The 18,812-nt window shown below is 38.3% G+C and overlaps 1 long non-coding RNA gene across 12 annotated transcripts in view; it reads left to right on the forward strand.

The window, feature by feature from the left end:
* Positions 1-18,812, forward strand: part of LOC106559576 — a 126,881-nt gene that overhangs the window by 33,280 nt on the left and 74,789 nt on the right. For 7 of the 12 annotated variants that reach the window (XR_005367833.1, XR_005367835.1, XR_005367829.1 and 4 more), the window contains 3 exons: positions 3,747-3,812; positions 13,386-13,530; positions 14,226-14,395. This is a non-coding gene — a long non-coding RNA (uncharacterized LOC106559576). Of the gene's footprint in view, positions 1-3,746; positions 3,813-13,385; positions 13,531-14,222; positions 14,396-18,812 lie in introns of all 12 variants that reach the window. The other 5 variants (XR_005367832.1, XR_005367825.1, XR_005367834.1 and 2 more) reach the window with 3 other exon arrangements.

Genomic DNA, 18,812 nt, shown 5'->3' on the forward strand with positions numbered 1-18,812 from the left:
ACAAAACTGATTGTGATAGAACAAACTATCACAAACCCAGATTTCAAGACATACCACAAAGTTGTAGTCATCAAAACTGTATGGTCTTGGCACAAAAATAGACATATAGATCAATAAAGCAGAATACAGAGCCTATAAATAAATGCATGATTACATGGTCAGCTAATCTTCGACAAAAAAGGCAAAAATATACAAAGGGAAAAAGTCTCTTCAACAACAGGTGCTGGGAAAACTGGATAACAACATACAAAGGAATGAAACTAAACCACTGTCTTACACCCTACACAAAAATAAAGTAAAAAGGTATTAAAGACCTAAATGTGAGCCCTGAAACCGTAAAAGTCCTAGAACAGAGCACAAGTAGTAACTTCTCTGATGTTGGCCATAGCAATATTTTTGCAGATATGTCTCCTGTGACAAAAGAAACAAAAACAAAAATAAACTATTGGGACTATATCAAAATAAAAAGTTTCTGCACAGCAAAGGCAACAATTGATGAAATAAGACAACCTACTAAATAGGAGATGATATTTGCAAATGACATATTCTATAAAGGGTTAATATTCAAAATATATAAAGAACTTACACAACTCAATACTCCAAAGACAAATAATCCAATGAAAAAATGGGCAGAAGACATGAACACACATTTCTCTAAAGAAAGCATACTGATGTCCAACAGACACATGAAAAGATGCTCAACATCACTAATCAGGGAAATGAAAATCCAAACCATAATAAGATATCACTTTATACCATTTAGAATGACTAAAATCAAAAACACAAGAAAGAACAAGTGTTGGGGAGGATGTGGGGAAATTGAAGTCCTTGTGCATTGTTGGTGAGCATGTAAACTGGTGCAGTCACTATGGAAAACAGTATAGAGGTTCCTCAAAAAATTAAAAATAGAATTACCATATGATCTAATAATCCCACTACTGGGTTTACTCAATCCCACTACTGGGTTTACTCAAAGAATACAAAACACTAATGTGAAAAGCTATATGCACCCCTGTGTTCATTGCGGCATTATTTACTACAGCTAAGCTATGTAGGCAATCCACATGTCCATCAAAAGATGAATGGGTAAAGAAAATGTGAGTCTATATGTAATGGAATATTACTTGATTGTAAAAAAGAATGAAACCTTGCCATTTGCAACAACATGAATGGATCTAGAAGGTTTAATGCTAAGTAAAATAAGTCAGTCAGAGAGAGACAAATATCACATGTTTTCACTCATATGTGGAATTTAAGAAACAAAACAAATGATCATGGGGGAAAATAGAGGCAAAGCAAGAAATAGACTCTTAACTACAGAAAACAAATTAATGGTTAGCAGAGGGGATGTGGGTGGGGAGATGAGTTAAACAGGTAATGAGGACTAAGGGGTGCACTTGTATGATGAACACGGAGTGTTGTATGGAAGTGTTGAATCATGATATTGTACCCCTGAAGCTACTATAACACTGTTAATTATACTGGAATTAAAATGAACAAATTATTTTTTTTAATTTTAAAAAAAGAATAAAGTTTGAATACATTACATTATGTTTATACCTAAGAAAAGAAGGAACTGAAACCTAAGGCACTTAAAAAGTATTTATTTTTGAGGTTTTAGAACAGACAACTTAAGAAAGTTTCTTTTTCTCACTCAATTTCCTATAGTGGGTCTATATAAGAATAGTTTGATCAGCCTAGGGACTATCTTTTCTGTAGATTCTAGGCCCTTTTGTTAAGTCTGTAGAAAAACTGCCTCACCAGCAAAATATAACCATTTCCATTTCCCCCACTGTGATCTGTTCCTTACTGCAGGCTCAGTGTAGTATCAAATGTAGAAGCAATGGTCGCTTTAGAAGTAATCAGAGGGGCAGTAAGTTAACCTACCTCATCTATTCTCAACCTGCTGGCTTTCAGGGGTCCTGTACCTGTGTGTTGTGAGTGTTTTAGAGAAGTTCCCTCAGAAATGAGAAACTCATATGAAATAGGATGTGTGCAATGAGTTTTTCTTTTGAAAAAACTAAGGCTATTAATAGCATGAGTATGAATTTTTTAAAAAGACTTAATTGAAATTAGAATTAGAAATAGTTTACCATAAATGTGGTATCTGGAGTTGTGAAAATAATAATATGCTTCTAGAGATGAAGCGCTCAAATAGGAAAGCACCTAGGGAATGATGAAGCTGAGAAAGAAAGGAAGGTAAGAGTTAAAGAAAAGTAGTGACTATGCAGTAGCTGAGAAACCCTTGTAGTGCAGAACCTAAGGCTGGATATGTATTTATGTATACTTAGTATGTAAATTAGTTCTCTGAAACAAAAGCCTTTTGGGGACTAGGACCCTCAATTAAAAATAACACTATGACCTGGCTAACGGGACTGTCCTTTAATTGGGTAAACCTATTGGACTTAAATATAATATGTACTGATACAATTTGCTTATGACACCATTTTAAACATGAATTGGATATACACATAGGTTAGTTCTTCATACTTACATGGTTAGTTGTGGATACTTAAAGGATGGTTGAATTACTCGTGTGTTGGCAGCTCCACTGTTGAATGCCTGGCAACCCCTGATAGGTGTCAACACTAGCCAACTGGCCCTATACCTGGAGAGGATCAAATGCCAACAGGACCTTTACCTGGTCCGTGTGCTAATACTATGTGGCTGACACCTGTTTTTTTTTTTTTTTTTTTTTTATGATAGTCACACAGAGAGAGAGAGAGGCAGAGACACAGGCAGAGGGAGAAGCAGGCTCCATGCACCGGGAGCCCAGCGTGGACGTGGGACTCGATCCCGGGTCTCCAGGATCACGCCCTGGGCCAAAGGCAGGCGCTAAACCACTGTGCCACCCAGGGATCCCTGGTTGACACCTGTTGATGAGAACATTGTTCCTCCCCTGCTGGAAGAGAAAAAGGCCCAATCTGTTAGGACACATAAGATTCCAGAGGAACTCTACATCCTTTTCTACCATCTATAAGTACACTTCTCTCAGAAAGACAAGTGACAGTAATTCCCAGTTTCCTTCCACGGTAGTGATCCCTCCTCATTTTTCCCTACTAGATCGTAGGAGCTGGAAGGTGACATGAAAGCTGGTGTGTTTTCTGTACTTACATTGTCTAACTTTGTATACAGTCACAGTTATTCAGAGGAAAGAGAATCTGCTTGTAAATCTGTCTCTGGACTAGAAAGTTAATGCATACTCTGCTAAAATATATTTATCAATTTGTTACAGTGCAGAAACTGAACCATTGCTTTAGGAGATTAAAGTTAGCATTTTGCTATGCTATCACTATTCAGTGTTATTGGGGATTGTATGGTAGGAATTTTCATGGTATACTGGAGTTGGCTTTTGGCAGATTTAGGTTTCACTATTTATTTATTTTTTATTTGGCAAATCATTTAACCTAACCTAGACTGTGGACTCATCAGAGTTAAGGGAATGATAATAATAGGTATTATATCACAAATTCTCTTGGGAATCTATGAGGTACTAGTGAATTTGCTCTGTTGGCTCTGAAGCCCACTCAAGCAGAAAAAAGTCATTCTAAAATGTCCTTCATGATTTTACCCCTTAAATGCATATTATCAATCAAATTTTGCACATTTTATGCAACACAAGAATATTTCTAGCTTTGCTCTTCCTGTGTTATTTATCTTTCACAGATTGTCTAGAACTATTCAGTTCTTTAACCGTAATTTTAACAACCTTTTAAAACAAATAAACATGAAATATTGTGTTCCAGATAAAGCTATGAATGCTTCTGACGGTTCCATTTCAACATGTCCCACTGGCAGCACATGAGTGCTCAGTAAGTATGTTTTGAGGAAATTCTGGGAACACAGCAACCAGAGCATATGGCCCTGGCTCTCATTCCCTCCTGTTTTAGTCTGTAGCATGAGAGATCAATGAGGAGGAGCAAGGTCTCCAGGTAAACCCTGGAGGCATCTTAGATTTCACTTATAAGGAAAGAGCAGGTCCAGGATTTGGTTCTATTTGGGAAAAGAGTTTACCAGTTGTAGAGAGGAAGTCTTCTTTGTCCTTTAGGACTGAGGCAAAGTCTAGAATTTTGTATCTTCCAGACTGGTTAGCTGATATATCTTCCTGACTGGTTCCTAACTTTCTTTAGGAAATGTTGCACCAGCCAATTTTCTGTCACCTTGGGAAGGCCTGCCTCATCCAACTGCCCCTGGAGGGCATGGGTAAGGGCAGTTATGTGGGTGTGTGGAGTTGCTCCCAGTTCCTGAGATTTGGAGAGAGCTGTTACATACTGCTAGGAGATCCAGGAGCAGAAAGTCTTGGCAAAGGGTGAACTATTTGCCATTTTCTGGCTTTCTATTGTTCAAAAGATCTTAAAGTTTAACTGGACTGCCCGAAGCTTATAATGAGGCAGAGACAGGTTACAACTCAAGTGCACTAGCAATCTGAGAGGGGAAAACCTATCTGATTGTCTGGAACAGGTAGCCCCCATTGAGGTAGAGACAATAAAAAGTGCCAAGTAAGATCTTTCATAAAAAACATTAGAACTCTCAAGTGAATAAAATTGGAGCATAAAAAAGGACTTCTGCTTTGAATTTAGGAAACATGGTCCATGACTTAAAAAGTCCAATAGAGGATTTGAAAAAAGAAGATAGACCCTGTTGAGGATGCCTTGGTAGCTCAGTTGGTTAACGTGTCTGACTCTTGGTTCTGGCTCAGGTCATGGTCTCATGGTCATCATCTCAAGGTCATGTAATTGAGCCCTGCGTGAGGCTCTGCACTCAGTGGGGAGTCTGGTTGAGACTCTCTCTGCTCCTCTGTCCCTCCCTCTCTAAAAATAAATAAATAAATCTTAAAAAGAAAAAGATAGACCAGAAGTGGAGTTGGAAACAGAAGTGGAGTGTGGAAGATCAACAGATGAAACAGCTCATCCCACAAATAGGCAGAGATAAAGAAACCACGAGGGGAGAGCAGGAGGCTGAGAGGGCAGGTTCAAGACTAACATGTCATCAGTGGGAGTTCCAGAGACAGTAAGGGGGATATTTATGTAGACCATAGAAGAAAATGTCTCTCATTTCAGAAGAACTTGAATGAGGAAATTGACTGAGCTGACTTTAGTCTCAGGCAGAATTAAATAAAAGACACACAACCAGGATATGACTTAATCTGAGGATAAATGGAAAGTATCATGAGTTTCTTCCCAGAAAGAACAATTCATGTACATAGAAGAAGGGATTAGAGTAGTATGAGAGTTTTCATCTACAATTCTGGAAGTCCAAGGTCATGAAATAACAGTGCCCACTTAGAACAAAGTGAGAGAAATTAAATGAAGATGACTTGATCTAGGGAAAAATTCACAAAAATATTTTACATAATTGATTAATCCATGATCGCAAGGTAAAAATGGAGAAAAGTGAAAATTTTGCTGCACAATTTGCAGCAAATCATGCAATATGGAAGTTAACATAAATGGTTGAGAACTGTCAGAAAAAAATATATTTGTTAAATAATGAGTTTTCGAAACAGGGGAGGCATTCTGTTGTGGGAGAAAACAAAGCCAATAACCTGGAACTAAAATTTATCTCAACAAAATCTAAGAGTTGGGAGGAAGGATGGGACATAGGAAAATGACTCTGGAAGGAATATTTGATCTTGTTGAGCTGCAGTGCAATGAGGAGGAGTTGGAAGCCTGCATCTCAAACCCAAATATAATAATAGAAGAATAAAAGTTTGATATCATAGGAATGAGAAAATAATAACTATTCACATTAAAAAGCAATTTCCAAATTATTAACAGAGAGAAAGGAAATGAGTAGAGACTTAAGCCAAAAAATATTAAGAAAGGGAAAAGAGGAAATGATCACAAACCACAATACACTTTAAACATAACATAAAAGGAGTAAAATCACTCATTCAGTTATTCTATTAAACGTGATGGGATTAAATCCTCTTTCTCAGTATAAGATGCAGGAAGGATGATCTCCTATAATGAAGACATGGATATAAAGGTTGAATGAATGAATTTATATGTGCAATTTTCTAGATTTATCACCTCAGATTAATATATTCACTATGTCATATAACTCCTTTGTGAGTATAGTTGAATATTTCTGTTGTGTGTTGTCTCAGTAGAAGGGGATTCCTGTGTCAGCCCTTAGTGGTGGACATTACTCTCCCTGGACCAGTCTGACGGTGGGACTGGGGGTCACAGGGCATAGGAATCCTACATGAATTACGAGGTCAGGTAGGCCTCGATTCTATTTCGTCTCTGCTCTCCACCTGCTGTGTAGTTCTAGAAGAATGACTCCTAGGGTTTGGTTTCCTTACCTGGTGATGCAAACATTGATCTTGAGTAGTCACCATGAGGCTTACATTTGTTGGTATACGTAGAATTCTTTGGAAATTTCTGTAGCACATAGCAGGCACTTGGTGGATATTAACTATTTAGTTGTTTCTCCATCTCTGTCTTCTAAACTCACCTAATCCATCTTCCCAAACAAAATTCACAGAGTAGGGTGAGCCATGTCATTCAGGCTTGGCATAGCCAGGAAAAAAATGGAAAGACAGAGGATCATAGAGACTCCAGAAATCTTCCCACACCTTAGGTTGTTGTGGCTTTGGTGATGCAAGGGATAACAGAAAGTGCACCTGTTTAAACAATGAAAGTCATGCCAAATTGAATGTATGCAAAGGCAAAATATCCAATTCAGTAGTATCTATTTAGATTACCTTTAATATTTACTTGAATATTCTGTTTGGTAGTCATCTGTACTCCATTTTCAAGTATAGTTTTGACAATAATTTATAGCTCATAGTTATGATATTTCCTAGATGTGATTACTTAAGATCATTGAATAATTCAAGTTCCTCTCTCTCCTCTTTCTTCTTTGCTATGTCTTTTTAAATTGTCATTTTGTATCTTTAAAAACCTGTTTTAGAATTTTAGTTTATTTCCATAAATACTTCTGTTTATTTTGCACTGGGACCTACTAAGAGGAAGATTTCAAAGGCAAATAAAACTTGTTCCCTGACCTTACAAAACTCAGTGTATAATGGGAACATAAGCAAGTAAATAAACAAATCAATTATAGGAGGTGCTAACGTGCATAGACAGGAACCTGGGGTGCCAGGAGGACAGGAAGAAGAAGCCTTTAACTCAGACATGGAAAGTTAAGGAGGGTGATCTGTGAGCCTAGTCTTAAAAGAGGGTTAGATTTGGGATGGTAGAGTAGGTACAGTAAGATGGAGAGATCAGAGGAGTGGAGAAGGAGAGCAACGGCAAGGTAGGCATTGGCAGCAAAGAAGTAGTGGAAGCAAAAGGCCAGGGTCTGTAGAGAGCCCTGTCAAGTGAGTGTCTGTGGACACTGCTAAAAAAAAAAATAACCCTTACTAGAACCTCATGGCAATGCCTATCCCAAAGGCCTGGGCTCTGTGATTCCTTGACTCCTTCTTAACTATGAGAGCCTGTGATTCTGATTCCACTCAACAAAGTTCCAGAGGATTTTGCTGTTGGGGTACATGTTTTCCTGAATAGAGACTATTAAAATCTCTGGGATGGGTAGAACCATGTGCAGTTTTGAAAGTATCATGTTATTATTCTCTCCATTGAGAATCACTACAATAAACTGAGGTGTCAAGGATTCATCCCCCTCTGTCTTCAAAACCAATTACTGAATAGATCCAAATCCTCCAGGCATACAGAGGTTATCTCTTTGCAGGAGTCAATAGACAACCCCCCTCCAATTTCCTGGATCCACACTCTTGGCCACCTTCCAGTTCTGAAAATATCCACTCTGCTGGCACCATGTAAAAACTCGTTTTTACTTGCCACATATTCTCTGGCCCAAATCCCTACACTCCTGTGTCATGCAAAAACTCATTTATGGATTTAAAACAGATTTTTTTTTAGGGTTTTGGATCAACTGCTAGAACTAGAAGGAGCAAAATAGTTATGCAATCATGATACTCATTGGTTTCTCTTTATTTTGAGGTGTCAATACTAGTTTATCTAAGAGTAAAGTTTTAAAAGATGCAGGGAGGGAAGAAAATAAATGTAGATTTCAAAAATATTTTTGATAATTTAATATAATAATTTTATTGACACTATATGTGCTTTTATGCAAAGATAATGTCTTTTTTTGTGTGCACAGAAAGTATTCATTAAAGTGTGTATGCATGTGCATAATATATACATAGACATACATATCCCAGAGTAAAATAATGAACAAACTCTTCTACTATAAGACAACATTCAAGGTACAGAAGCATCACATGGGCTTACAAATCATGCATAGATTACTTTTAAAAAGGAACAACTTTGGTCTTTTTAAAGTTAAAAATTATAATCTTAATATGCATCTAAATTTAATTACGTAACTCTTAGAGTAGTTTTCTCTTTGTGGGAGGAACCCACAATTTCTCCCTCTCTCTTATGTATTTCAGCAATTGTTCACATGCCCTGAAGCATCAGAGCTGTTATCAAATACATTTTTGCATAAGACTAGAGTCAATTTCATCACAGTTGGGGAAAAGAATTTTGTTGTTGTTTTGGTAGAGTCTGTCCCCCTGTTATTTCTTTCATCTCTTTAATCTGATTCTAGTGAAGTGTGTAAGGCCAATCTATTAGTGTTCTCTCCTACAAAGTTCTGGGAGCAGGGCTGGTAAATTCTTTTATTTTCCATTGAGTTGTGTTGTGATTTGATAAAATGGGAGATTTGTTCCTTTACTCATCCTGGCTACAGGAAAGAAGAGGCAAGAGCACTGAAACACCAATTCCAGGGGCCCATTTTTTTTCTTTTATATGCCTCCCTTTCTCCTTTTTAAATTTTATTTTTATTTTATTTTTTTATCTTCCAGCATTCATCTCCCCTGCCCTCTGAAAATCCTGTGTTTACTTTTGAACAATGGTCAGCCAGTAAAATCTTCAACTTGGCAGCAGACCAAGCTGTCCCTAAGTGAGCAGGGCAGCTCCCCACAACCCCAAGAGGGGCAGGTGGTTCTTACAGGGATACTTTTCATAGGCTTTATAGGAGATTATAACTTTATAGACTGGCATTAGGCCTGTAAAGCAATGATGATTCCTAAAAGTTGGAAGAGAAGAAGGGGGAGGTACATTGAATAAGCCTGGATTGTTGCCACTTTGAATGAAGCCTTCTTAAATTCAGAACCCAGCAGCTCCCTTGTCATTCTGAGATTCATATCCGTGGAGATGATGCTGACTGTGGTTATTGATCAATGATAAAACAAGATTTCAGAATAGAAATGCTTCTTATTGAAAGAAGGGGTGTTGTGGGAACTGAAATTTTCAAAGTCCTCCTACCTTGTCAAACAATTAAATGAATAAATAAAAAAACGAATAAGAAAATTCAGGTTGAAGGGCAATTCAGTCAAGTTACCCTAACATAGCCTGTATTTTTGTCTATTCAAATGTGTTTGCCCCGGAGCCAAACAGCCAGCTGTGTTCTGCTGGGTGATGTATGAAGCAGAAAGAACACCGTCTAATTTTTATATCCAGTTGAGCCTGAAGTACCTTGAGATGGGGAGGGAGGTGGCACATCTCACTCCCACTCAGGAATTATTATTCATGCAAGAATCACTCATCAGCTATCCTGGTAGCCCTCCCTAATTCCATTAACCCCTCAACCACTGGGTGGTAAGTAGGAGGGGCTTGAGGTCTAATTAAAATTAATTGGTTGAATGCCAATTAAGGAGGAGCTTTTTGAGTTTTGTGTTTTTGGAGGGCCTGGCTGTGTTTTATTTACTTTAGATTTCCTTTCTAGGCAGTGGTAAATATACTCTAGGTCTCTTTCCATATATTTCTTTCACTTTTAATTTCTCTTGGAATAGTCACCTGTATGGGGGTGAAGTGCTTATGCAAATAAAGGAATGTCACAGATTACTTATTTAGTGGTCTCCTTTGGCAGAAATTCTCATTGGAAGGCTTCTCAACCTGGGCAGTTTCTCTCAGTCAATACCTCCTGCTTTTTTTTTTTTCTAATTGGAGTTCGATTTGCCAACATATAGAATACCTCCTGGTTTTTATGTAATTCTGGGAAGTTATTGTTTGGCTGTTTACGTCCCCAATCACTTCACAAAAATATCTGTCTAGAACCATTTAGAAATGACCTCAGAAATGAAACCCAGTGCGCAAGGAAATGAACAAAGGACTCTTTGACTTTGACAAAGACTTGACAGAGAATTAGACACTGAATTATCTGGCCAATCTCTGGATAATTATTAATTATTTTAATAGTACATTTACTTGTGCAATTCATTGAAATTAGATCTACAGGTTTTCTTTGTAGCATCTGTAGAGTTAAAAGGAAGACAGGCCATATCTAAATAGTGAAATAAATTAAAATTCCAGCCCAGTTGTTACAGTGTGCTTAGGCTGCTCACCCAATAAATAGGATTGCAGTATGTTTGATCCAGTTGTGATGCAAGGTATTAAAGATTGCATAAAATACTTAATAGGTACTAAAAACGTCTGTAAATTTCATAGCCATCTGTAGATAAGAACTTGTGGAAACTCAGATGTTAAAAGAAAAGTGACATATGGATTTTAAAACACTGCTGCCTTCCAACTCATCAGTCACCAGGATCACAGTGTGCCTGAGACACCTCCCACTGTGTGAGGAGGTGATATCAAGAAGGAAGAGGGTGCCACATCCCAGTTTTGTTAGGGATGCTACATACCACTTACTTACTGCTTCTGAGCAGTAGAAATAATCAGTTTTTCATGTGGAGTTGTAGTTCTAAATAGACTCTGTTTGCTGCATTAGGAAATTCTACTGGTTAAGAGCATGGATTTTGGAGCCAGATTGGTTCAAATTTCAGTTCATCTCTGTGTGACCTTGGGCCAATAGCTTAACCTCTTTGTGCCCCACTGTCATCACCTATAAAATTATAACAGCAATGGTCACCTATCTCATATAGTGAGATTAAATGAGTTAATATTTGTAAGGAAACGCACACATAGTAATGCTATTTTTAAATACTTTTTATGTTGTAAGAAGTAATGTCCTTTTAAGAGCTGGGTACATATGATTTTTTTGTCGTTGCTGTGGCTGATTTTAAATATTACTAAATATTAAAATCTTTAAAAAAATAAAATAAAATCTTTTATACGGGGACACCTGGGTGGCTCAATGGTTGTGTCTGCCTTCGGCTCAGGGCGTGATCCCAGGGTCCTAGGATGGAGTCCTGCATCCAGCTCCTTGCAGGGAGCCTGCTTCTCCCTCTGCCTATGTATCTGCCTCTCTCTGTGTGTCTCTCATGAATAAATAAATAAATAAATAAATAAATAAATAAATAAAATCTTAAAAAAAAATCTTTTATATGAAGTGAAATGCTGTAGCTCAAGTCTCATCACATTTGTTAAGAAACCAGCCAGTCTATCCCTGACTGATCTCCCATATCTCTGAACTGGAAAGGGAATGAATATTTGCTGAGTACTCACATCCTGGGTAAATTTTATATATGTTATATCTGTCTCTTCCACAAGAGACCTACAAGGTATATAGGATTAGTTCCATTTGACAGGTGAGCAAACTGAGGAAAACCTAATTTTACCTCTTCTCTTAGTCTTAATTTGAGCATATATAAAATGAGGATAGTGATATTTTCTTCTCAGAATATACAGCTAAACTGACTCATAAACCATAAACTTTGTAGTTCTGAGGAGGAAATATGACTGTTTTATATGAAAAGTTAGCCTAAGAAAAAAGAAAAGTCTAGTTTTGTGGAGGGTCTCTGAATCAAATAAGCTAAAACAGTTATGACAAGGTGTATGTAATACATAGTATATGCCCTTTCCAGCCCCTAGCTGTTTAGAGTTGGTCTGAAGCCTAGTAAGTTGCTAAGGGCTGCCATGGTGTTCTTCTTTGGCAGCTCTCTCTCCAGAGACAGCACTGCCTAGTGTCTTCTCTGCAATGATAATTAGAGTAGTCCCCAAAGGATTTCTGTCCTTAAGCAAAATGTTAGTGTGGTAATCCTAGTTCTGTTTCCCAAATATTTCTAGTCCTTCTCTCTAGCATGTGGTAGGAATAGTGCCTGCACTCTTGAGGTTAGTTGTGGCCATATGACTTGCTTTGAACTATGAAGATTGATACATATCAGTATGATGAAAGTTATGTGAACGAACAAGAAATAAATCTTGTTGTTTCAGGCCACTCACTCTTGGGTTTCTGTTAGGACACCTTAACCTAACCTATCCTGACTGATATAAATGGCAAATAAGTTCTTCAGTTAGGTGTACTTGGAAATTTTATAATATTAGAGTAGGTAGTTTTGAGGTCTTCCAGGTCAGGCTGTAGAAGTGGTTGGAGACAGGAAAATAGAAAAGAGAGACAATAGGAAACAAAATGTTTCACGACACCTAGCCAGGTTTGTAGTGGCCACTCTGGCTTGAAATGAGGTGCCTGGTTCTTTGACAAGTATTTGCCTTTAATACGTAGCTGGGTACTTTCTGTAGAAGCCACCTACTCTTGATTTGCTCCCTTTCTGTCACCAGCACTTCCTGTTACCAGCACTGCATTTGGAAGAATGAATGCAGGGCATGTGGTGGGCAGTGAGGGCACAACAATGAAACACATGGCATCATTTCAGCCTGGTCACAGTCATAGGATAGGATCACAGTCATAGGATAGAATCACTTCATATCACTATTGCCAAAAGATTGATCTCATGTAGTTGCAGAATACTTAAGAGTGTCAAAGGAAGCAGTTTGTTATTTAGGAGAGATCACCGAATTGTCCCTTACTTCTCATTTTCCCCATTGTGTCAGACTTGGCTAAACCTTTAAATATATAACTGAGCTGAAAAGAAAAGGAGAAAAGAAAAAGAAAGAAAGAAAAGAAAGAGAAAGAAAGAAAGAAAGAAAGAAAGAAAGAAAGAAAGAAAGAAAGAAAGAAGAAAGAAAGAAAGAAGAAGAAAGAAAGAAAGAAAGAAAGAAAGAAAGAAAGAAAGAAAGAAAGAAAGAAAGAAAGAAAGAAAGAAAAAGGGAGGAAGTAAGGGAAAAGTCCCCTTGGTGTCACAAATGGAAAGGGAATTTAGAGCCAGAACACAAATCTCATGAACTGATGTCATCAATGTTAAAAAGGGATATATCAGATTGGATAGAGGCTTTAAGGGCTAAGGAATTGGGCTTCTACACCCAAATAAGGCCAAGCGATGTGGTGTTAAGCCTGTGTGAGATAGAGAAGTTGAACTTACGTAAAGTCAGAACCCTTAAGTGATAGCACTAGAAGGATTCTTCCTACCAGCACAGGGAAGTGACCTGAATGTATTTTTCTGCCCTGGGCTATGGGTGGACAGAGAGTCTTCTAAGAGAAATTTAAAAACTAGGCTTGCCTGCACAAGCTGTGGGTGTGGACTATAATTTTCACTACATGCATTTTCACTACAGGACTTTCCTCAGGGGTATAAATTAATGTAAAATGTATCCTGCACCAGAGAAATTCCTAGAGTGCCAGCAAGAAACAAATGCAAAGTTCTCCATAGCAAGACTGCCACAATTTCCAGCCCGCCAGGAGGGAATAAAACCTCGTAAGGTAAGTTCACAATAAAAATTATAAACCACATGAGGAAATGATGGATCCTAAAATATCAAGATAGTGGGAAAATCCAAAGAGACTTTAAGAATGTTTTAAATAATTAAAATAGCATGGAAGCCATAGGGAAAAGAACCCATTATGAACTAGAAGACGCATATTTGAAAAAGATCCAAACACAATTTCTGGAAACAAAAAGTATAGTCATTGAAATCATATGAAACCTAAATTTGATGTGTTAAACATCTGGATTAAACTTAGATAAAGCATTAATGAACAGGAAGACATATTTTGGCAATTATTCAAAATGCAGCATGGAGGGGGACCTGAGTGGCTCAGTCAGTTGAGCTTCCGACCCTGGGTTTCAGGTCAGGTCATGATCTCAGGGTTGTGAGATGAGCTCCTCCCTCAGTGGGGAGTCTGCCTAAGATTCTTTCTCCCTCTCACTCTGCTCATGCCTCTCTTGGCCCCCAGCTCACACTCTCAAATAAATAAATAAATAAATAAATAAATAAATAAATAAATAAATAAATAAATAAATCTTTAAAAAAAAAAACCAAAAAAACAAATGCAGCACTGAGAGGAAAAACAAAATGATGTGGAGGCTGAGGCATAAATTGAGAAGAATCAGAAAATAAGGGTAGTGGTGATCAGACCACATTTAACCAATAATGAGTGAAAATTTACTAAAGCAGGTGACAAAAATGAACCTTAAGAAGTAAAACGAGTACCAAGCAGGATAAATAAAAATACATCCACACAAAGACTTATCTTGGAAAAACTGCAAGAGACTAAATATGAAGTAAAGAAGAACCGAGGAAGGAACATTTATATGTAGAAAGGATTTCTCATCAACAAAATGAAGGTAAGAAGATAATAAGAGGAATGTGTTCATAGAACTGAGTGGGGGGAAAAGTGCATCTTTAGAAATCCATTTAGACAAAGACTGAGTGATGTCCATTCACAGAAAGTTGCTGAATGAGATATTCTAAAGTAGGTATGAGGGAGATTAAACCCAGAAGGAAAGAGATAAGAGGCACTGGTGAGCCAGGAACTGGTAAGCAGTGAACCAGATAGTTGTCTTGCCTGACATGCAAAGCTTTTGGACAAAAGAGTTCCTAGCATAGGGAGAACCTCAGGTCAGGCTCTCTCAGAGAAGTTCTGAACATGCAGGGCACAGGGAGCTCAGTTATCCCCCAAGGGATATTCTTCTTCAATTTTCAGGAGTATTTTTAATATTGAAAGGTCAACTTCTAAGCCTTGATGTGCAATAAACACTCATTAAACAACAACAACAACAACAACAAACAACATTCATTTGCTGAAGTCTTAATGCTCAGCCTTTTGATCACTTTACCTTGTGTTGTGTCTTTATGAGGAATAGACCCCATGTGATATTCTCTTCTCTGGGCCCTGAATCAGTAAGAGTTTGGACAACAAACCAGTCCTTACAATGTTGTGTATCTTGTCCTGCTCTTTACCACCTCCTGCCCATCTTAGTTGCCAGTAATCTCTAGAACTTGGGTTCTTGGTATTTCACGTGTTTGGTTTGGACCATGCATTTGCCCATATCTAGCTCCTGACCTTGGCTCACTCCCACCTGCTTTCACTTTTCTCATGATTAACTGCCCCACCCCACTTCCCAGATCCCCCATTTTTAAAGCTTCCTCAATATTTTGTTTATACTATTATTGTGGTATTTTATTATATATTTAAAACATAAATATTGTGGGAGATATTTGCTAATACCTTCACAAGGAAATAATCCTTTGTCTAGGTATATCTAGGTATTTTACAAGTATGAATTATCATTTCTTTTAATTTTTATGCAAATAATTTGCAACCAGATGTCTAGTGGCTGAAGCTATAGGCATGGGGAGAGGTAGAAATTTGGTCAGATTCTCACAGATAATAAGTCACATAATCACAACTGAAAGCCTGATGAGAATAAACTCAATGCCTATGCCCTTGACCATAGTGCTGTTTTGTCCCCACCTCCTTTTAATTTCATAAAATTCCATTGGGAAGGGCCACCATGTGACTTGTTTATTGGCTTCATGTGCTGGCTACGTGGGATGTTACTGGGAAGATGAGATCTTGTCAGGCATAGGGGTCAGGATAAGGCATTGAGATGACGATTGGAGTACTACCTCCCACTTGATTCAGAATAGTGCACAGCTAGTGACCCCAAGGATAGGATGTGACCAATCACACCCATTATCCATTAAACCCTCAGTGAGGAAAAATGTATGGGCATCTCAGAAGATGAGGTCTTCCTATAATACTGAATAATTTGGTAGCTCGTGTATGCCAGGAAGTGAGTGGTTTCTGCAATTGATTGTGGAGAAATATGAATGTACTTTAATCACCCTGAGTCATTGTCTTTGCTGAAAACCTCTCCTTTGGTGTCCGTTCCAAAGGAATCTACTGCTACATCTTTCTTGACCTGGTTTTGTTAATAGCAGAGCACTATGAGGTCCAACTCTAGCCACTCTAGTTAGCACCAATGTGCATAACTACTAAATGGTTTCTGACAGAATCAGGAAATAATTCTTGACTTGGAGCAAAATAATTTCCATTTCCCCAGAAAAAACTACTGCATGCATCTTTCTCTTCCCTTTTCTTCCTTTTTCTCTTTGTGTGTCTCCAGACAGCCAGTCATCCCTTATTTCTCTCCTTCCCCCCTTTCTTTCCTGTTCTCATTAGCTTTCACCTGCATTTTTTTTTTTTTAATTAGAGAACTTCCCTTGAGTTTCTTTTGTATCAATTCAGCCTCACTTAACTTCTTGTCAAAGGCAATGGGGCGGGGGGAGAGTTACCTAATCAAATAGTGTTGATACAAACCATATGTTCAAGAAGTTGAGCTCTCTCCCACTGGTTAGAGAGAGAATTAGATAAGCCTGGTCTTCATATCAATAGTTAACAGTTTAAGGAATAGCAAGAGTCTGTCTCTCAGATTGCTAACACTTGGCATTTCTGTAAAGCAGTGGTTCTAAACCCTAGTTGCCTAATAGAATTACATGAGATGCTTTAAAAAAAAAAACATTAATGCCCAATACTTGCCCTCCCCTCCAGGATTCAGATTAAATTTGTCTGGGCTGGGACTTGGGAATCAGTATTTTAAAAAACAAATCAAAACAAACAAACAAAAAACGATTTAAAAAAGTACACCAGGTGATTATAAATACTTGAAGGTATTGGTCCGTAAGGGTTCTTTTCTTATTCAGCATACTTGTAATAAATGATGCACTGACCTGAGGACTAATGACTCTCACAGAAGCCAGGAAAGGGTGTGGACCAGAATTGCTTAGTGCAGTGGTTCTCAAATGTGCTCCCTGGACCAACAGCATCCAGCCTTGTCTGGGAACTTGTTAGAAATACAAATTATTGGGCCTCACTCAGAACTCTGGAAAGGAACCCAGCAATCCATATCTTAACAAGCCCTTCAGGGCATTCTGATACCCTAGTTTGAGAACCATTGTGTTGGAACCTTATTACTACCAGTGTGTTCCAATCTCAGCATCATGTCAGAGCCTGTTCGGAAATGCGGCAAGTCAGACCCTCCTCTAAACTTACCAAATAAGACTCAACATTTTAACAGGACCCCTGGTCAATTTTATACATATTAAAGTTTGAGAAGCACTGTGTTAGAGGAAGTATATGTATTTTAAAAAATCCCTCCGATCCCTTTTTAAGGTATGTACATATGAAGGCAACATTGGCTGGTAGGACAGATAAATACAGAAATCTGTGGCTTACCGTAATGCAAATTTATTTCTTGTTCAACTTAAAGTCTAATCAGTGATGGAGGGAACTATGTTCTACACAGGACATGGAGATGACAGAGACTGCTGTTTTCAAACTGAGCTTCCAAAGTCACTCTGAATGTGTCAGCATCCAGGGGAGGAGAGAGTGGAGGATCTCCTGGAAGTTTTCTCGGTCTTGGCCCGGAAGTGATGTGCATCATTTCCCCCCCACATTCCATTGGTCAGCACCCAGCCACAGAGTTCTGCCCACATATAAGACAGGGCTACAAAATTTGATTTCAGGCCAGGCTGCTACCCAGCCACACCCCTACACCACGCAAGGGAAACATGGATCTTTAGCAACTGGTTACCAGCCTTGGCCACATGATGGGCCCCCAAAACGACCACACAGGAAGAGAAATGTGGGGCTGATCCCACTCACCCAAAATCTCTCTGGAGGGGAAAACTCTGTCCTTTAAAATTACTTATTCATACTTTGGTATGGATTACAGGTATCATCCCAGAATTTTTAAGTTTAAATCTCCTTAGATATTAGATTCAGAATCTAGTTATCCTAGAGATTTAGGTCTAATGAAAATATAAGTAGAAAGTATGTAAGATAGAGAAAGATGCAAAGAAAAGGGGAACCTGGTTGACCACTTCATGTTCACTGAAGTTAGTGTTTACAAAGCACATTCACATATATTTTAGATGCAATGACCTTATTAACGCAGTGTTATTGTCTATAATTTTCATAAGAGGAAGTGAATTCTGGAGATGTTAAGAAACTTTTCTAGGGTTACAAAGCTGGTATATACAAGGTTTTCATGTTCAAAGCATATTTCTTTTTCTTTTCTTTTCTTTTTAAAGATTTTATTTATTCATGAGAGACACAGAGAGAGACGCTCAACCACTGAGCCATCCAGGTAACCCTCAAAGCATATTTCTATTGTGAAACATGATATAGTCACGACAGACAGATTTGAAGGTGTCCTCCATCATCCCTGACTCTTGGCGTTTGCACCCTTGTATAAATCCCATTCTTTGAATGTGGGCAGTACTTGACAATTTACTTCTAGCAAAGGTGATGGGATTATGCTATGTTACGTAGACTGTCTTGCTGGCCGACTTGCTGGAGAGTGTGTGTCTCTCTCCATTGCTAGCTTTGAAGAAGCAAGCTGTCATGCATCCCTCAGATACAGGGAAATGGAATCTGCCAGTGAACTCTGGGAGCACAAATGTGGCCTTCTTCAACTGAGTCTCTGTTGGGAGCCCGGACCTGGCTGCTTCTACACCTAAGCAGAGGACATAGCTTAGCTGTGTCAGGATTCCCGAATCACAACCACCGTGAGGTAATAAATGTGTGGCTTTTTAAAAAAGATTTATTTTTTTATTCATGAAAGACACACAGAGAAAAAGGCAGAGAAATAGGCAGAGGGAGAAGTAGGCTTCCCTACCAATATGGTACTGATCCAGGATCCCAGGATCATGCCTTGAGCCAAAGGCAGACACGTTTTAACCGCGGAGCCATCCAGG

This window comes from Canis lupus, chromosome 12, assembly GCF_011100685.1.
Source record: "Canis lupus familiaris isolate Mischka breed German Shepherd chromosome 12, alternate assembly UU_Cfam_GSD_1.0, whole genome shotgun sequence".
NCBI lineage: Eukaryota > Metazoa > Chordata > Mammalia > Carnivora > Canidae > Canis > Canis lupus.